We start from the raw sequence: 18,359 nt of genomic DNA on the forward strand, positions 1-18,359 counted from the left end.
GCTACATCCCATTCAGATTCAACTTCTTTAGATCTCACATGGCCTTGCGCTCAAGTTACACCGGAAGGTGACAAGCTTTCCCGAACACCAACCAGTATGGTGACATTCCGATAGGTATTTTGTAAGCCGTCCGATAAGCCCATAGTGCATCATCAAGCTTCTTGGCCCAATCCGTCCGATTAGCATTCACTGTTTTGGACAAAATACTCTTTATCTCTCGATTGGAAACTTCCACTTGATTGCTAGCTTGTGGATGATAGGGCGTCGTGACTTTATGAGTAACACCATACTTGCTAAGTAAAGTGTCGAAAGCCTTGTTGCAAAAATGTGACCCCCCATCACTTATAATTGCCCGCGGAGTACCAAACCTTGTGAAAATATTCTTCTTCAAGAACACCACCACACTTCTCGCCTCATTGTTGGGTAGAGCAACGGCCTCAACCCATTTGGACACATAATCCACCTCGACTAAGATGTAGTTGTTTCCACAAGAACTCACAAAAGGACCCCATGAATTCAATACCCCACACATAAAAAATCTCAATCTCCAAAATGGTAGTGAGAGGCATTTCATTTTTCTTTGAGATTCCACCGGCCCGTTGACATTCATCACATCTTTTCACTATCTCACTAGCATCCTTGTAAAGAGTGGGGCAATAGAAACCGCAACTCAACACTTTGGATGTTGTTCTTGCTCCACCATGATGACCACCATATGGAGAAGAATGACAAGCCCTAAGAATTTCACCTTGCTATTCTTCCGGTACACATCTTCTAATCACCCCATCCATACAAATCCAGAAGAGGTATGGTTCATTCTAATAATAATCTTGACAATCCCGTTTGAGCTTCTTTCTTTAGTTTGAAAAGAACCCATCCGGGAGGATTCCACACACAAGAAAATTTACTAGATCCGCGAACCATGGCACCTTTTTCATTGAAATAGCCAAGAGTTGCTCATCGGGGAAGGAGTAACTGATTCAAGGCCATCATGCGTCCTCCCCTCCTCTTCCAAATGATACAAGTGGTCTGTCACTTGGTTTTCACTACCTTTTCTATCTTGGATGTCAATGTCAAACTCTTGCAACAAAAGCACCCATCTCATCAACCGAGATTTGGAGTCCTTCTTGCTCATAAGATAATGAAGCGCCGTATGATCTGTGTGGACAATGACCTTTGCACTCATCAAGTACAGGCGGAAATTCTCAATTGCAAACACAATGGCAAAGAGCTCTTTCTCTGTAACAGTGTAGTTGACTTGGCCATTATTCATGGTCTTACTAGCATAGTAGACCAGATGAAAAATCTTGTGATGCGTTGCCCCAAAACAGCCCCAACAGCTACGTCACTTGCATTACACATGAGCTCAAAATAGACACTCCAATTTGGAGCGGTGATGATGGGAGTAGTTGTCAACTTAAACTTCAACAATTCAAAGGCTCTCATGCAATCATCATTGAAGTTGAACTTAGCATCCTTCTCAAGAAGCTTGCACATCGGATTCACCACCTAAGAGAAAGCTTTGATGAAGCGTCGGTAGAAACCAGTGTGGCTTAAGAAATTCCGCACACCCTTTTACCGAAGTTGGAGGTGAAAGTTTAGAAATCACCTCAATCTTTGCCTTTTCAATTTCAATTCCATTCTTTGAGATTTTGTGGCCAAGGACAATGCCTTCCTCGACCATGAAATGACACTTCTCCCAATTAAGCACCAAATTTGTTTCTTCACATCTTGCCAACATTTTATCCAAATTTGCAAGACAATCATCAAAAGAATCTCCAACCACCGAGAAGTCATCCATGAAAACATCAAGGTAGTCCTCCACCATGTCCGTAAAAATAGCCATCATACACCTTTGAAAAGTCATCGGTGCATTGCACAAACCAAATGGCATCCGCTTGAAGGTGAAAGTACCATAGGGACATGTAAAGGTTGTTTTCTCTTGATCCTCTGGAGCAATAAGAATTTGGTTTTCGCCCAAATACTTATCAAGAAAGAAATAGAAAGCACGGTCGGCCAATCTATCAAGCATTAGATGTAAGGAAGGAAGTGGAAAATGACCCTTCCTTGTGACTTTGTTGAGCTTGTGATAGTCCATACACACCCTCCATCCGATTACCGTTCTTGTAGGAATTAACTCATTCTTGTCATTGGTGACCACCATCATGCCCCTCTTCTTTGGGACACATTGAACCGGAGAAGTCAACGAACTATCAAAGATGGGATAGACAACTCCGGCATCCATCCACTTGATAATCTCCCCCTTGACAACTTCTTGCATAGCCTCATTGAGTCTCCTTTGATGTTAAATAGATGGTTTAGCGCCTTCCTCCAAGTTGATCTTATGCATGCAAAATACGGGGCTTATCCCCTGAATATCCACCAAAGTCCACCCAATAGCCTTCTTCCTCTTTTATAGCACTACCAAAGTGGAGTCTACATGCACGTTAGTCAAACAAGAGGAAAGAATAACCGGTAAAGTAGAAAAAGGACCAAAAAATTCATACTGAAGATGTGGAGGAAATGGTTTCAATTCCAAGGTAGGAGGCTCTTCAATAGAAATATTTGTAGGAGGAGTTGTCCTAGTTTCAAGATCCAAGGATAATTTTCGGGGTGCATAGTTGTACGACCTCATTCCTTGCAAAGAGTTCACACATTCCATGAAGCTATCCATCTCGTCATCATCAAAGTTGAGCAAGACGAACTCCAACATATCACCAACATTGATCATAGAACTTGATTCATCAACAATAACATCGGTCACCAAGTCCACAAAAGAGCACACCTCATTGCTATTTGGTTGCCACATGGACTTACACACATGGAAGACCACTTTTTCATCACCAACCCGGAATGTAAGTTCTCCAGCTTTAACATCACAAAGAGCCTTCCTCGTATCAAGGAAAGGTCTTCCAAGAATAATCGGCACCTCATAATCAACTTCACAATCTAGAATGACAAAATTCGCCGGAAGAATAAATTTATCAACACGAACTAAGACATCTTCAATCACTCCTAAAGGTCTCTTCATAATACGATCGGCCATTTGCAATCTCATAGAGGTGGATCTTGGTTTCCTAATTCCCAAGGTCTTGAAGACCGAATATGGCATCAAATTTATACTTGCCCCAAGATCACGAAGAGCTTTTGCAAACTCGACACTTCTAATTATACAAGAAATCGTGAAAGCACCAGGATCCTCCAACTTAGGAGCCATTGAATACACAATTGCACTCACTTGATGAGTGACTTTGATGGTTCCAAAATTCATTGACCGCTTCTTTTTCACTGGATCCTTCATAAACTTTGCATATCCGGCCATTTTTTCTAAAGCTTCAACTAATGGAAAATTGATTGAGAGACCCTTCATCATTTGAATGAACTTCTTGAATTGATTCTCGCCATTTTGCTTGGCAAGTCTTTGAGGGTATGGAGGCGGAGGCATAGGCAATGATGCCTGATCCTTTTGCACTACCGGCTCTGGTATGTCAATAATGTGATCCCTAGACGGGTTCACCTCTTCCTGAGTCTCTTCCATACTATCATCAATATCAATTTGGAACTTCATCATTTTACTGCACCACATTGTTCGGGACCTCTTCTTCTTGTACCACTTGCTCATCATCCACAAGTTGTCTTTGACTTAAGGTGGGTGTATTCCCACCTCTTCCACTTCTTGTAGTAATGGCTATGGCATGCCTTATGTTGTTTCCACCCTTTGGGTTTACTACCGTGTCACTTGGTAGTGCCCCCTTAGGACGCGAATTTAGAGCTTGAGAGATTTTCCCTATTTGAACTTCTAAATTGCGGATTGATGTGCTATATGAGGCAAGTTGGGCATCCGAATCGGTATTCTTTTCCATCATTTGCTTAAATATATTCTCAATACGCCCATCTCATTGTTTGAAGAACTTGGACCATGGGAAGGATAAGGAGGCGAGTTGTTCGGTTGTTGATACATTGGGGGCATTGAAAACCCGACCCCCGGTTGCCTTGATTATTTCTCTATCCGCCTTGATTGTTACTCCCCCAATTTCCTTGATTATTGCCACTCCAATTTCTTTGGTTGTTAGAATTCCAATTGCCTTGATTGTTTTGAGGTCGCCATTGTTGTTGGTATGGGCCTTGAAAGTTGTTTCTTTGCCCTTGAAAGTTGTTCACATATTGCACCTCCTCTTCTTGTTTATTGTAAGAATCATCTTGATCAAAACCATTATCCTCTTGCACATAATTCTCCACTCGATTTTGCACTTGTGGACCCTTGGACCTTCTTTTGTTTACCATCATGTTCACCCCTTATATGGCATTGACTTGATTAGGATTTTGCACTTGTTGAAGTTGAGCCTTTGCTAGTTGATTCATGGTGGTAGTCAATTCGGCAATGGCTTGCCCATGGTCATGCAACTCTTTGTGAAGGTGGATCACGTTCGGATCACCTTATGGAACATTAGCCCGGGATTTCCATGCCGATGATGTTTCCGCCATTTCATCCAAAAACTCACACGCCTCCGCATACGGCATAGTCATAAAGTTACCACCGGCGAGTTGATTCACTACACATTGGTTGGTTGTGTTAATCCCATGATAGAATGTTTATTGAATCATGTTTTCTGTCATATCATTGTTGGGACATTCCTTGACCATTGTTCTATACCGCTTCCAAATCACGTGTAGTGATTCATTCGGCTCTTGCTTGAATGCAAAAATCTCATCTCGAAGTGTAGTCATGTGCCCCGGAGAGAAAGACTTAGAGATAAATGTTTCCGCCAACTCATCCCAAGTACTAATGGAATGGTTCAGTAGTCGTTCTAACCAATCTAAAGCTTTTCCTCATAGAGAGAAGGGAGAAAGCCTTAGCCTCAATGCATCCTCGGAGACATTTGTCTGTTTGCTCCCCCAACAAGTGTCCACAAACCCCTTCAAATATTTGTATGCATTTTGACTTGGAGCACTGATGAAGAAACCTCATTACTCTAGCAAAGTGAGCATCACATTGGTGATTTGAAAGTTGCCCGCCCTAATACGGGGAGGGACTATTGCACTAGCATATCCTTATTGGATAACACCCGGTGTGGAGCCGCTCGTGGTGAAGGTGGGGGTGGAGTGGGGACATTATCATGAGGCACTCGTCCTCTTCTATTGGCTTGAGGTTCAAGAGGAACCTCATCAACTTGCTCATCCTCGACGTCCACATCCCCCAAAGGCAAATTTTTGAGCTCATTGTTCGTCGTAGTTGTACCTATGATTTCTCAAACAAGTTAGTAACACGGACGGAAAAGAAGATATTCCCAAAACAAACCCAAATATATAGCTAACACCATTTTAACTCCCCGGCAATGGCGCCAAAAATTGATAACATCAACAACACACATCAATAAGAGATATGACACGGTCGTATGCAATAATAATTACCCTAGGAGTCGGGGTCGAATCCACTGGGAGTTAGGAGTATATATTTGAAGCAAGCAAATGGGTTATCTAAGATTGCAGTTCCACAACAAGGTTTTGTTTTCTATTTATACTTTTACCCTAATGAATGCAAGATAAAGAAAATAGATTCTAGATAAATGTTTTTGAGATTTTTCCAATTGGATTAAAGGCCTAAGGCTGTGACCATGAACTAGGTGTTTGCCTAATGGGATAAAAATGTTAATGCTTGTTTTGTTGATTGGGGTGTCTTATAGCTCTCAACTCTACGTTACCCAATCAATACCTCTCGGTCAGAGAGTGATTTTGCCTAATTTGGCTTTCTCATGACCAAATGGGTATCAACCAAAACAGTTGATAAGAGCTCAAGTCGGGTTATTACTATCTCTAGGTTGAACCCTTTAATAAGGTTAATCAATCTCTCAATTAACCCAATTCTTTGTTAGCTAAGTTATCCTAGACTAGGTCTCTCTTTCTCAAGTAGAGACTAAGTCAAATAGGCATGAATCAATGTTTGCAACCATTAATTCTAAAATTGAAGCATGAACTAAGCTAAATAATCAACACCCAGTCATAAACAAGCACTAAATTAGATCCCCATAAGGTTTACACACTAGAGTTGGGTCACAACCCTAGTAAATGTCTAGCTACTCATAATGGAAATTGTAGAAAATAGAGAAGAAAGGCTAATTAAACTCATAATGGAAGATTAAAATGATGAAATCTAATGTTAAAACACCAAAATAACGTAAAACTTCCTAAAGTAGTAAAGAAAAACGGTTACAGCAGCTTCACATGTTCAAACTTGACCTAATTTTGTGAAACTCGTCTATTTATACAGGGCCAAAAATCTCGGACAAAAATGCTCCTCGGAAGGTTCTGCGGCCGCACAATTCTATGTGCGGTCCGCAGATTTCTTCAGCTGACAGGAAGTGGAGTTTTGCGGTCGCACATTTCTGAACTGCGGCCGCGAGGCAATCTTCTATGACCGCACAATTCTTGTGTGGTCCGCAACTCACAAAGGCTTCTGGACTTGGTCTTTTTGCATACTCTCTCATCTTTGACTCTTAGGCCAGTTCTACGGCTGCACAATTCATGTGCGGTCTGCATATTGCTGAAAGTTCTGCTAAATGTTTCTTCTTGGTTTGCGGCCGCAAATGGAATTCTCCGGTCTGCAATTTCTTCTGCTGCTGCAGAATTCCTTCTGCGGACCGCACATTTGTGCTTCTGCGCCCTTTATTGCCTTATACTTCGGAACACTCCTTTTTGAGTCGGATTTCATCTCGGGAGACCAAACTTCCAGCATTCCTGCAATTTTGCACAATTTTATTAGTTTTGGGAACACAATTCAATACTTTCGGACTATAACAAAAGCTAAAAGGTGCTAATAAGTAGTCAAAATCCTCACTTATTAAGCATCATTCCGGCCACAAAACTCCTCGCCGGGTTTAATCTAGCAAGCGTGACAACCCGAGGAGAGATCCTGTTGCCCACGAATGCCAAAGTGGTGATGAAGACGACCCTTTTCGAGGTGGTGGATGGTCATATGGGCTACAACATCATCATGGGAAGACCGTGGTTGCACGAGATGAAAGTTGTGCCATCAACATATCACCAGTTGCTGAAAATTCCCAACTCCCGAGGGAATTAAACAAATAAGGGGTGACCAAATGGTGGCAAGAGAGGCGGATGAAATTTGGGTCTCCAGTAGCAAAGGGAAAGAGCATGCAGCATAGCAATTACAAGAACCGACGCCTGATCCCGAGTCAAGCGAAGTCAACCGGGCAGAAGGGGTATCAGAATCTTATGAAGTGCCAAGGTATTTATAGGTACCAGAAGAGATAGACGCAACAAAGTCCACAGTAGAAGAGCTTGAGCAAGTCACATTGTTTGAAAAGTTCTTGGAGAGGAAATTCCACTTGGGGACAGGACTGCACCCCGAACTAAGGTGTGGATTTATTAAATTTCTTAAATCAAGCGTCGATTGTTTTGGGTGGTCGCATGCGGATATGATAGGTATCCCGCCGAAAGTGAGCATGCACAAGCTAAGCTTGGATCCCAACATTCCTCCGGTAAGACATAAAAATGTCATATTGTCGAGGCCAGAAACAAATTTGTCAAAGAGGAGGTAACTCGTCTACTTGATATCGGTTCAATCCGAGAGGTAAAGTATCCAGACTGGCTAGCTAATGTAGTAGTAGTTCCAAAGAAGAATAATAAATTTCGCATGTGCATAGACTATAAGGACTTGAATAAGGCATGCCCAAAGGACTCGTTCCCATTGCCAAATATTGATCAAATGATCGATGCAACAACCGAGCATGAATTAATGCATTTCCTCGATGCTTACTCCAGGTACAACCAAATTAAGATGAACCCGGAGGATCAGGAAAAAACTTCGTTCATAACAAACTTTGGCACATATTGCTATAATGTGATGCCCTTCGGGCTAAAGAACGTCAGAGCCACTTATCAATGGCTCGTAAACAAAAAGTTTGAAAAACAAATAGGGAAAACCATGGAAGTTTATATAGATGATATGCTTGTTAAGTCTTTGAATGCTGGTGATCATCTTAAACACTTGCAAGAGACTTTTGACATCCTAAGAAAGCATAACATAAAGCTTAACCCTGAGAAATGTGCGTTCGGGGTCAGCTCCGAGAAGTTTCTGGGATTCCCGGTATCACAAAGGGGAATTGAGGTTAACCCCGACAAAATAAAAGCCATCGAAGACATCCCGAACCAGCTAACAAGCATAAAAGAAGTTCAAAGGCTCAAGGGAAGATTGGCCACTTTGAGCAGGTTCATTTCCCGGTATTTAGAGAAATGCCATCATTTCTTTTCGTTACTCAAGAAGAAGAACAACTTCAAATCGACCCCGGAATATTAGCAAGCCTTAAGGGATTTGAAAAGGTACTTGTCAAGCCCTCTGTTATTATCAAAGCCAAGGAAGGCAAAAAATTGTTAATCTACTTAGCAGTCTCGGAGGTAGCGGTAAGCGCCATTTTAGATCGTGAGGATGAAGGTACACAATCTCCAATTTATTACGTTAGTAGAATTTTAACGGGAGCAGAAACTCGTTACCCGTATTTGGAGAAGTTGGCCTTAGCCCTCGTAGTTGCCGCTCGGAAGCTAAGGCCTTATTTCCAATGTCACCCGATAGCGATGGTGACCACCTTTCCCTTGCGGAATATCCTTCATAAACTTAAACTTTCGGGTAGGCTGGCCAAGTGGGCCGTCGAAATTAGTAAATTGGACATAGAATATAAACCTAGGACTGTGATTAAGTCACAAGTTGTGGCCGACTTTGTGGTCGATTTCAGTTCAGGATTGTTACCTCTGGCTACCAAGGAAGCAGTGATGGTGTCAGAATCGACATCAGGAGTTTGGACCCTATATACAGACGGAGCTTCTATCGTAAAAGGGACTAGGCTTGGCATAGTATTGACCACGGCTTCGGGAGAAACCCTAAGGCAAGCCAAGAATGGTTCCTCTAACTAACAATGAAGTGAAGTATGAAACTTTGATTGCAGGACTCGAATTAACCCAGGGACTAGATTCCGAGGTCACAAAAATCAAATGAGACTCCCCGGTGATGGTGAATCAAGTCTACGGGATCTTCGAAGCCAAAGAGGAACACATGCAACAATACGTAACGAAGGTTCAGGCTCTACTTGCTCGGTTCTGGGAGTGGTCGATTACACATATCCCAAAGGAGGAAAATGCAAAATTAGGCGCCTGAACTAACCTTGGATCATTGATTACGAGGTAAACACGACTAATTTGGTCTGGGACTGGAGGATTGAGATCATTGATTACCTCAAGCAAGGAAAGTTGCTTGAGGATCCTAAGGCATCCCAGGCGCTAAACTCCAAAGCAACACGATATAGCTTCAAAGGAGGCCAATTGTCCAGGAAATCTTTCCAAGGCCTGCAGGCCCGATGCTTGGGAGCCTCCGAGGCAAACTATGTTATTCGAGAAGTCCACGAAGGTATATGTGGAAATCATTCGGGCGCAGATTCTTTGGTACTAAAGTTGGTAAGGGCAGGATATTACTGGCCCCGAATGGAGCAAGACGCCAAAGCTTTTGTTCAAAATGCACTAAGTGTCAATGCTACGCACCATTGGTACATCAACCAGCAGAACCGTTGCACTCCATTTTGTCTCCATGACTGTTCATGAAGTGGGAAATGGATGTCGTCGGACCGTTGCCACTGGCTCCTAGTAAGGTAAGGTTCCTTTTGATTTTAACTGACTATTTTTCTAAGTGGGTTGAAGCAGGTCCTTATTAGAAGATTGGCGAACGTGAAGTGGTAGATTTCTTGTGGGAGAACATAATTTACAGATTTGGGATACCAAAAGAGATAGCCTACGACAACAGGCCACAATTTTATAGGCGCAAAGGTCACAAAATTCCTTAAAGACTTGAAAATCAAAAGGATCATATCTTCGCCCTATCATCCTAGCGCAAATGGTCAAGCGAAGTCAACGAACAAAGTGATTATAGAAAATCTTAAAAAGAGATTGGAAGCAGCTAAAGGCAGATGGCCCGAAAAACTGCCCGGAGTACTATGGGCATACCGAACAACGGCTAAATCGAGCACATGAGAGACTCTTTTCTCCCTTGTGTACGGAGCAGAAGCCATGATCCCGATGGACATAGGGGAACCTACCCTGAGGTACTTTCAGGCGAATGAAGAAGCAAATAATGAAGTAATGTTGGTCAATTTGGAACTGCTCGATAAATGTAGGGACTTGGTGCATATAAGGATGACAACTCAAAAGCAAAGAATAGAAAGATATTACAATCGAAGAGCCAACCTCTATTATTTCAAAATGGAAGACTTGGTTTTAAGGAAAGTAACTCAAAACACACGGGAACTTAATGCAGGGAAGCTAGGTCCAACTTTGGAAGGACCCTACCGGGTTTTAGCTGTCACCGGGAAAGGATCGTACGAGTTGAAAAATCAAGATGGGGAAAAGTTGCCAAGCAACTGGAATATGGCACACCTCAAGAGATATTATTGCTGATGAACATCACCTGTACTGAAAGTATGTGTTGTACTCTTTTTTCCTTCGTCTAGTTTTTGTCCCAATTGGATTTTTTTGGCACTCTTCAATTCCCGAGAACTCAGAATTGGAACCAGAAGAGTTAGTAGCATCAGGCCTGGCCGGAAGACCCTTTTTTTGTAGCTAACTCCAGCTCAAGGGCCTTAGCGATTTTGGCGTCAAAGTCTATGACACCGGCTTTGGCCTCTTCCAAGATTTTTTCTCCTCATGTTATACATAGAATGCATTTTCTCAACAATGAGGGAAGCCGCTCGATGCTGAAGTTCTTCTTTAAGCTAGTCTACCTCGACAGAAAGATTTTCCCGCATGGATCTAACAGGCTAGAGGCTGACATCGAGGTCACGGACTGTAGAGCTGAAAATTCTATTATGCTCAATGGTATTCTTATACTTCTCCTCCAATTGGGCATACTTAACCCCTGGAAACAGCAAGCTCTTCGGTTTTGGAGTTCAAGCCCGCCTCCAAGTTATTTACTCTTTCAACGGAGGCAGCCACGCGATCGGATACAGCAAGAACGTCACTATGGACTTCAACCCATTTTTCCCTAGCCTCTTCAAATTGAACCCTCAACGGGGCGATCTCTTGGCTAAGGGTCTCTATTTATTGCTCGCTTTGCTGCAACCGAGTCTCCAACACAACAGCCTTCGCAACTTTAGCTTCCATTTCTGAGTGGCGAGCAGCAGTTTGGTTCCGCTCAGCCAAAAGTTTATCCCGCTCAGAGATAAGTTCCTCTTTATCTCTAATCAACATTCGGAGGCCCTTGGAAGCAAGAAAATTGGCCTGCGGAACAGAAAATGCAAACTCAGAATAATGTCGTATCAAATGTAGAAGAAATAACGAAGGAAACGAAGGACATACCAATGCGGCGTTGTGCATGCCATTATTCAACAAGTACTTTCCCGAGAGAGCTTGTATCGTTTTCCTATCTTTTTCTGAAGCCAAAGGCTTTAGATAGTTAGCAAGTTCCATCGGCCGGGATAGCAGATTGCATCCGGTAGAGACCGAGAGAGTAACGCTCCTCCTCTTCTGCGGATCTTCTGAGGGGGCAGTGTAATTTTACGCCAAATTACCATGAACTGGGGACTGGGGGAGGGGAACATCCTTTTCTCGGACAGATGCGGTCGGTGGAGATGATGTAGCAGTTGCTAGTGGAAGAGTCGGTGAAGAAGGTGATGAAGTTGATGGTGTTAAAGAATAAGAAGTAGTTGTGGCAAGCGTAGTGTTAGGTGTTGTTTTCTCGTCAACCGAAGACGGGAGGGGCCCGGTACACAGCCTCACAATACCGGGCGTAGCGACTGGGATCTGGAAACGAGAGTTGGCATTTTTCACCATCTCAAACTCCCCCTAGAGCATCGAAGCATCTTCCTCGGTTGGTGCAATTAACTCAACAGATTGAGTAGTCTGTTGAGCTAAAGAAGGTCATCGTCTTCTGTGTAGAGAAGCCACTTCCTCGCTGGCTTCTCCATCATCGTCAATCATCACGGTATCTATGGCCGGCCCGGGCGGAGGTCTCATCACCACGAATTCCGGAGAGGACTCAGGGGCGGCATTCTTCGCCCTCTTATTCTTTCCCCCGACCGCGGAGGAACGCCTTTTTTTGTGGCTTGTTCTCCGGTTGGGGACTCCGAGAAAAAGCACTCGCACCAGAAGTAGCCGCGGAGACGCCTGTCTGTGTAAAAGGCTCCTGCAGCAGCCTCGCTACATCAGCAAGATCAGCTAAAATGTCCTCCTTGAGGACGACAACCGAGCCCTAGGGTAGACCTGAATTCAGCAAAGAGAGAAAGGATTAATCAATTTCCTCACACAAAAAGCAAAGACGAGATGAGTTAAAGTTACCATGATTTTTGGCCTTCCACCTCGTATTTAAGGGCTAGTTCTTTCCACGTGCAGGTTTCGGGCCTAGTGATGTCCAAGATTTTCTGGACCCACTATTCCAAGCCTTCAACCCTAGGTGGTACCCGTCGAGTTCTTGAAACACGCGAAAGAAGGAGGGTCAATAATGATGTGAGATGATCTATAATGAAAGAAAGATTAAATAATGAACTTACGAGTGCGGTTCCATGATTCTGAAAAGGATGAAGCCATTGCCGGAATAATATCATTGGTGAAAACAACAACGAACCGTTCCATCCACCCATGGTCGTTGTCATCATCCATGCTAGATAGTAGAGCATGGTGGCAACGTTTGCTAAAATTTACCATTCCCCCGCGGAAGAGAGGTTCATCACGTGAGCTAGGGATAGCTCCTCTCCCGTTTTTTGGCACAGGCGTCGAAGTCAAGCAATCATCCTCCACACGGAAGGACTTACTTGTGCCAAACACACTTGGTAGCGGAGGTAGAACTCCATACTGACGGAGTCAAGCTCTCCACTCAGAGAAAATACCCCCAAAGTGAAGGGATACGTATAGAAATACATAAAACCCTTCTTGGGTAAGGTTACCCGCTCCGCCAGATCAGGAGCGATATGAAGAACATAGTACGAGTTGAATGAAGAGAGTTTGAGAAAGTTTGAAGAATTATGAGGTGTGAATGAAGGAGTTTGATGAGTATAAGTGAAGAAATAGGCGGCCAAAAACTGGCCATAATTACCTCGATAACACTTTACTAGTTAGAATACTGAGAATAAATTTAGGAAAAAGGGAATAAATGACTTCATGTTTTTCTAAAACCTCCCTAGACCCCATCAGGAATTACAGGTAAAATATCCTTGCCTGTAGTTTAATCTTTTTGTGCCTTATGTATATTTTGTATGTTGTCCTTCCTTTTTTCTTTGCCAGGAAATCTGAAAGGATTCATTTGATTCATCTGTCTCCCATCCTATGACTGAATTCTTTGTTATCAATCCATGAAAAATTGGCAAATTATCAAGAGACGAACATAGGTTTGGTATTATATTCCTAATCCTATATCATTCATCTTATAGGCATTTCTGTGAAGTTTCTGTTTCTTCCAGGTATGAATCAATTTATATCGTTTACGGCATATCCTATATATATCTTGTGTAGGATATTTTACCCTACATAATCACAGGCAAGGATATCTTACCTGATGAGAATAGTAGGTTGCTAACAGAGTCCTTGGATTGATAAAGTGGCAAATAATAATATAGGTGATGAAGAATGTGGTGATTCTTCTAACAAGATCCTTAAATACCTGATGAACAACTTGAAATTTTAATTCAATTATTGAGATAACATGCTAAAAGAGATACGACATGATGTTAATTTATGAATATAAATTGCATGATTTGGTTAGCAACAATACATGGGTTAGCAGTAATATTTTTACCATGCCTTTTCTTTTCTTCTTCTCACTCCATCTTTTGACTACTTCTCTTAAGACTAGAGAGATAAGAAAGCAAACCAACGGAGGAGTCTATCACTGGCCTAATTCTACTGCGATTCTAAGTTAATGAATAAAATTATGAGTATCTGCAGCAGGGGCATGTGACTATGATAGACCTCCATTTCATAATTTGGTGGAATTAACTCCTTAGCGATGAATCATGAAGAATCGGGTTTGCTCTATCGAGTACTCTTGACTCTTCTTACTTGTTAGTATAAGTATTATTTTTTCTTTGACTTTCTTGATCGATCTTAAAATCTTGTTCTATGGCATTAGGGTAGATCTTTATGCGATGATGATTTTATGTATTTGTGTTTTAGCAATAACACAGGGGCGGATTCAGTTCAATAGCTACGGGTCAGGCCTGTATTCCATTAAATATATAAAAATATTTAGCTTGGAATCCAGTCCGTTCATTCAGTTACTATTGTATATTAACTCAAGATTTTTGTAGAAACCCATAAACCTAAAATCTTGGATCTGTCTCTGTAGTAACATATATATATCTAAATGTTACGGTTGTTATTCCTTTGCCAAAATCTATATTTATCAATATAGAGGTGGTTTTATGAGAGGTGATGGCCAAAGCACTCCGTTGACAAATTCTATATCTCAAGATATGCGGTAGTGAATCTTTAGGGGTAAGCATTTACAGGGATGACAAAAATGAAGACTCTATCCACCTCTCGAACTCATAATCTGGAAATATATTTATTTCTTCTTTCATTACTTGGCCTTTTTCTCTTATCTTTTCCCTGAATTATTTATATCAAATAAAATTCGTTAATTGTATCTCTTTATTTAATTAGTAACGTACAATTGTACTCATTATTTGTTTAGACACAAACAACATTTATAAACGATATTTAGCCAAGGAATTTCTTACTATTCGTTCTTCCTTCTTGTAATCTATGTTTTGAATATAAAGTTAGAGAACTGAAACTGAAAATATTTAATAGGAGTAGTGAAACATATGTAATGCTAATATTAAATGGTGGAAAATTCATTCCCCCTTTATATATTTTTCTTAATTATTGTTCCTCTTCCTCTTCTTCTCACTCCATTAGGTATGAATTCAATGTGTAGTATTCATTTGGAATGTAAAACGTTTCCAATACTTTTTTTCGTAAAAATAAATGCAAAATTATATGTAAAAGGGATACTTGTTTCGGTTGAAGCTACATTCACTAGTGTTGGCTTAAAAGAATTCATCACTTTTTCTTACTATCATTAAATGTTGTTGAGATTACAGCCCGTTGTCCCTAATTTTAAAGACAATATTGCACTAGAATTGGTAGGGTGTGCCAGGTCAAGGCAATAGTGCAACGCCAAGGCGACAAATGAAAGCCCTGATAGCAAGCTACCGTGGTAGACTCTTCCTTTTAAAAAATTGAGTTAATAGCGTGTGAGTCGATGGCTCACATATCAGATATTAAACTGATAAGAACAAATATTACACTTGATCTTAGCAAAAAGGACGAGAAAGGTGTGCTTTTATTCTACTTGACTCGCTGGAATTATAACTGGTGTTCTTTTCTTGTTTTTTGTTTCACTTTCGATGTGGGATTAAATAAAGTTCCTACTTCAACGGACCACCAGAAGCTAAAGTCAAATGTGTGCTTTTACTCGAAGCTTAATTAGACAACAATAAGTTGTTGTAACGGTAATGCAGTCTTTACAATATAAGATGAAGTCCAATATATAATCATGCCTTGGCACGAGATACACTATCTTTTAGCCAATAATCCCTGAGACTCAAATAAATTAAAAGTTCAAACAGCACGGAGTAGTGAGTACTAGCATTTAAACCTTTTCTTTATTACATTAGTGCTCTTTTAAGAGATTTTGTTTTAGTTCGGGAGAGTCTCTGCAACCTCCCCTTATACTTTTGAAAGAAAACAAAAGTTCAGTAACGTGCAGAACTGAGAATGATTGAAGACACTAGTGTACATGTGACGGAAAAACAAATTATTTCAAGAAACTTTTATCCAATCCCTTCGCCGCAAAAAGGACAAAAAAATTCGTAGGTTTTACCTAGCTAGGCTTGCATATACAAATGCTGGGACGGAATTAAAATTTAAAACTTATATTTTTAGATTCTAGTTTTTTTAAATTTGAGTTCTAAATTAATAATTTATATATATTAAATAATTTTTTTTAAGACAAATATAAAATTGAACTATGGTTGTTGGGTGCGGCCGAAGCCCTATTTTGGTTTCTAACTCTACCCTTGCAATCAAGTTGGTCGGGCTCCCTTAGTGGGCCGGTCTAGTGGACCAGGTTTTGGGCCAACCATTGTCCCTGGTGCTAAGCGAATGACATAGATATGATATTTTTGTGTCATTATTAATTTTTTAACCACAGACAATAGATGTTTTGAGAAAAAAAACCCCGCTAGAATTTAAAAGTATGCTAGTAGGATTTTTCTTAAGCGCAAGAATTTTAAAGCACGCTGGGTAAAATTTTAAAGCACACTGAGATTGATTCTTCTGCTGACTTGTCTTGACTCGCGGGCTTGAGTGATTTCTTCCTTAAATGAGAGAGTATTCCCGTTGCCAAATCCCTTGATTGATGCATTCGATTGACGTCATTACGTGGGAGAATCTTTAGCGGATGATTTCGTGCCCGTAATCTCCTTTGATTTAGATCCTTCCTATAATAACTCTTTTAATTGATCTTGCTATCTTTTTTGATTGATTTGTCTGCTTCTCTTTCCTTTTTCGTTGGATTCATTTCCTCCATTTTATTGTTCATAATCTTTTCCTGCACATAGGGAGTAATTGATTATTTTGCATTATTAAAATTTACTAAGATCTAACAATCTTCCCCTTTTTGATGATGACAAAATAACAATGAAAATACTTCCCTATTGATCAGCCGCCTTGAGTGTGTTGTAGTCAACTCTATTTTAATCCGCGTTTCTTGGTAGATGTGCCTAGTCGACTCCCCCTCAGTTGGACATTTTGTTGTGCCTCATTCCCCTCATTTGTAGTCGACTCCCCCCTCAATTGTATACCGTATGATGTATCTACAAGTTGAAAACAGAGTACATAACAGAAGCAGAAGCAGGAAACACATAGAACCGCAAGCCTTAAGTTTGCTTACTATTTCTCCCCCTTTGTCATCAACAAAACCAAAATAAAAGCAGGAAAATAAAAAGTATTTGCCCTAAGAGTACACCCCATGACAGAAACATCAGTCGCAAAAACAAGGCAAAAAGAAAATTGTCTTAAACAACCAAACATCAGCGACGTAGAAAGTAGGTAAGGGTGTTGCAAATTGCCTCATTGAGGCGATCAAAGATAGCATTCACTTTGACATAGACTCCATCAATTCTGTCGTGCATTTCTTTGAAGGCCCTTACTATTTTTTCTACAGCCTTGAGAATCTGCCCTCGAATCTTGGACACGTCGGACCCAGTCTCCTTTGCCATTCCATGGATATCTTCAATCTAGCTTTGCATAGAGGTTAAGGAGTTCTTGATGGCAGAGAGTGTTTCATTGATGGAGACAAGCTTTTCTGAGAGGTCAAAATCACTTGTACTGGGTGAGACACAGGAGCTTTTGCCTTGGAATCGGAGGGGACATTCTTGGTTTGTCACGACCCAAAATTTCCACCTTTGGACCGTGATAGCGCCTAACATTTCACTTGCTAGGCAAGCCAACATTAAAATAATATTAGTCATTTTTAAACAATTTAAAATTTTATTAATAACAAAAGAACAAATGCGGAAGTATGGTCTGAAATATAGTGAATAATCCATAAAAATAACGGTGTCTAAATACCATCCCAGAATTGGTGTCACAAGTGCAAGAATTCAAGGATTAATATTTGACAAAGAATAGGAGAGAAATAATTATTATAATAATTAATTCATGATTTAAAACAATTTATGATTTTTCAAGTAAGTAGGCAAACAATCAATTTGACGACGTATAGACACTCGTCACCTCGCTTATACATCGTTCACATGCATTTCACATAACAAATAATTTAAGGGTTCTATTCTCTCAAGTCAAGGTCAATCACGACACTTACCTCGCTTTGCAAATTCCAATCAATTATTCGACCACAGCTTTTCCTTTTAAATTTATCTCCAAAAGTTTTAAATCTATTCACAAACAATTCGATATACTCAATACGAATCATAGGAATTAATTCCATAAGAATTTAATAATTTTCCGGATAAAAATTCTAAATTCATTTGAATATTCGACAGTGGGACCCACGTCCCAAATCCTGAAAAACTCACAAAATTCGAACACCCGTTCCGCTATGAGTTCAACCATATAAAAATTATCCAATTCCGATATCAAATGGACCTACAAATCTTAAATTCTCGTTTTTGAAAGATTTTATAAAAATCTGATTTTTCTTCCCTAAATTCACTGATTCATGATGTAAATGAGTATGCAATCATGAAATATAATCAATATAGGATAAGGAACACTTACCCCAAGAATCATACTTTTAATCACCCATCATTACCCAAACTCGAAATTGAAGATTAAGGGTT

General features: G+C 40.6%; 1 non-coding gene across 1 annotated transcript; it reads right to left on the bottom strand.

The window, feature by feature from the left end:
• Nucleotides 1-15,137: 15,137 nt before the first annotated feature.
• LOC142179287 (U2 spliceosomal RNA) lies at nucleotides 15,138-15,333 on the bottom strand. Its single transcript, XR_012707333.1, has one exon. It is a non-coding gene; the product is annotated as a U2 spliceosomal RNA (small nuclear RNA).
• Nucleotides 15,334-18,359: the final 3,026 nt, after the last annotated feature.

The sequence above is a fragment of the Nicotiana tabacum genome, unplaced genomic scaffold, assembly GCF_000715075.1.
Source record: "Nicotiana tabacum cultivar K326 unplaced genomic scaffold, ASM71507v2 Un00515, whole genome shotgun sequence".
NCBI classification, from domain to species: domain Eukaryota; kingdom Viridiplantae; phylum Streptophyta; class Magnoliopsida; order Solanales; family Solanaceae; genus Nicotiana; species Nicotiana tabacum.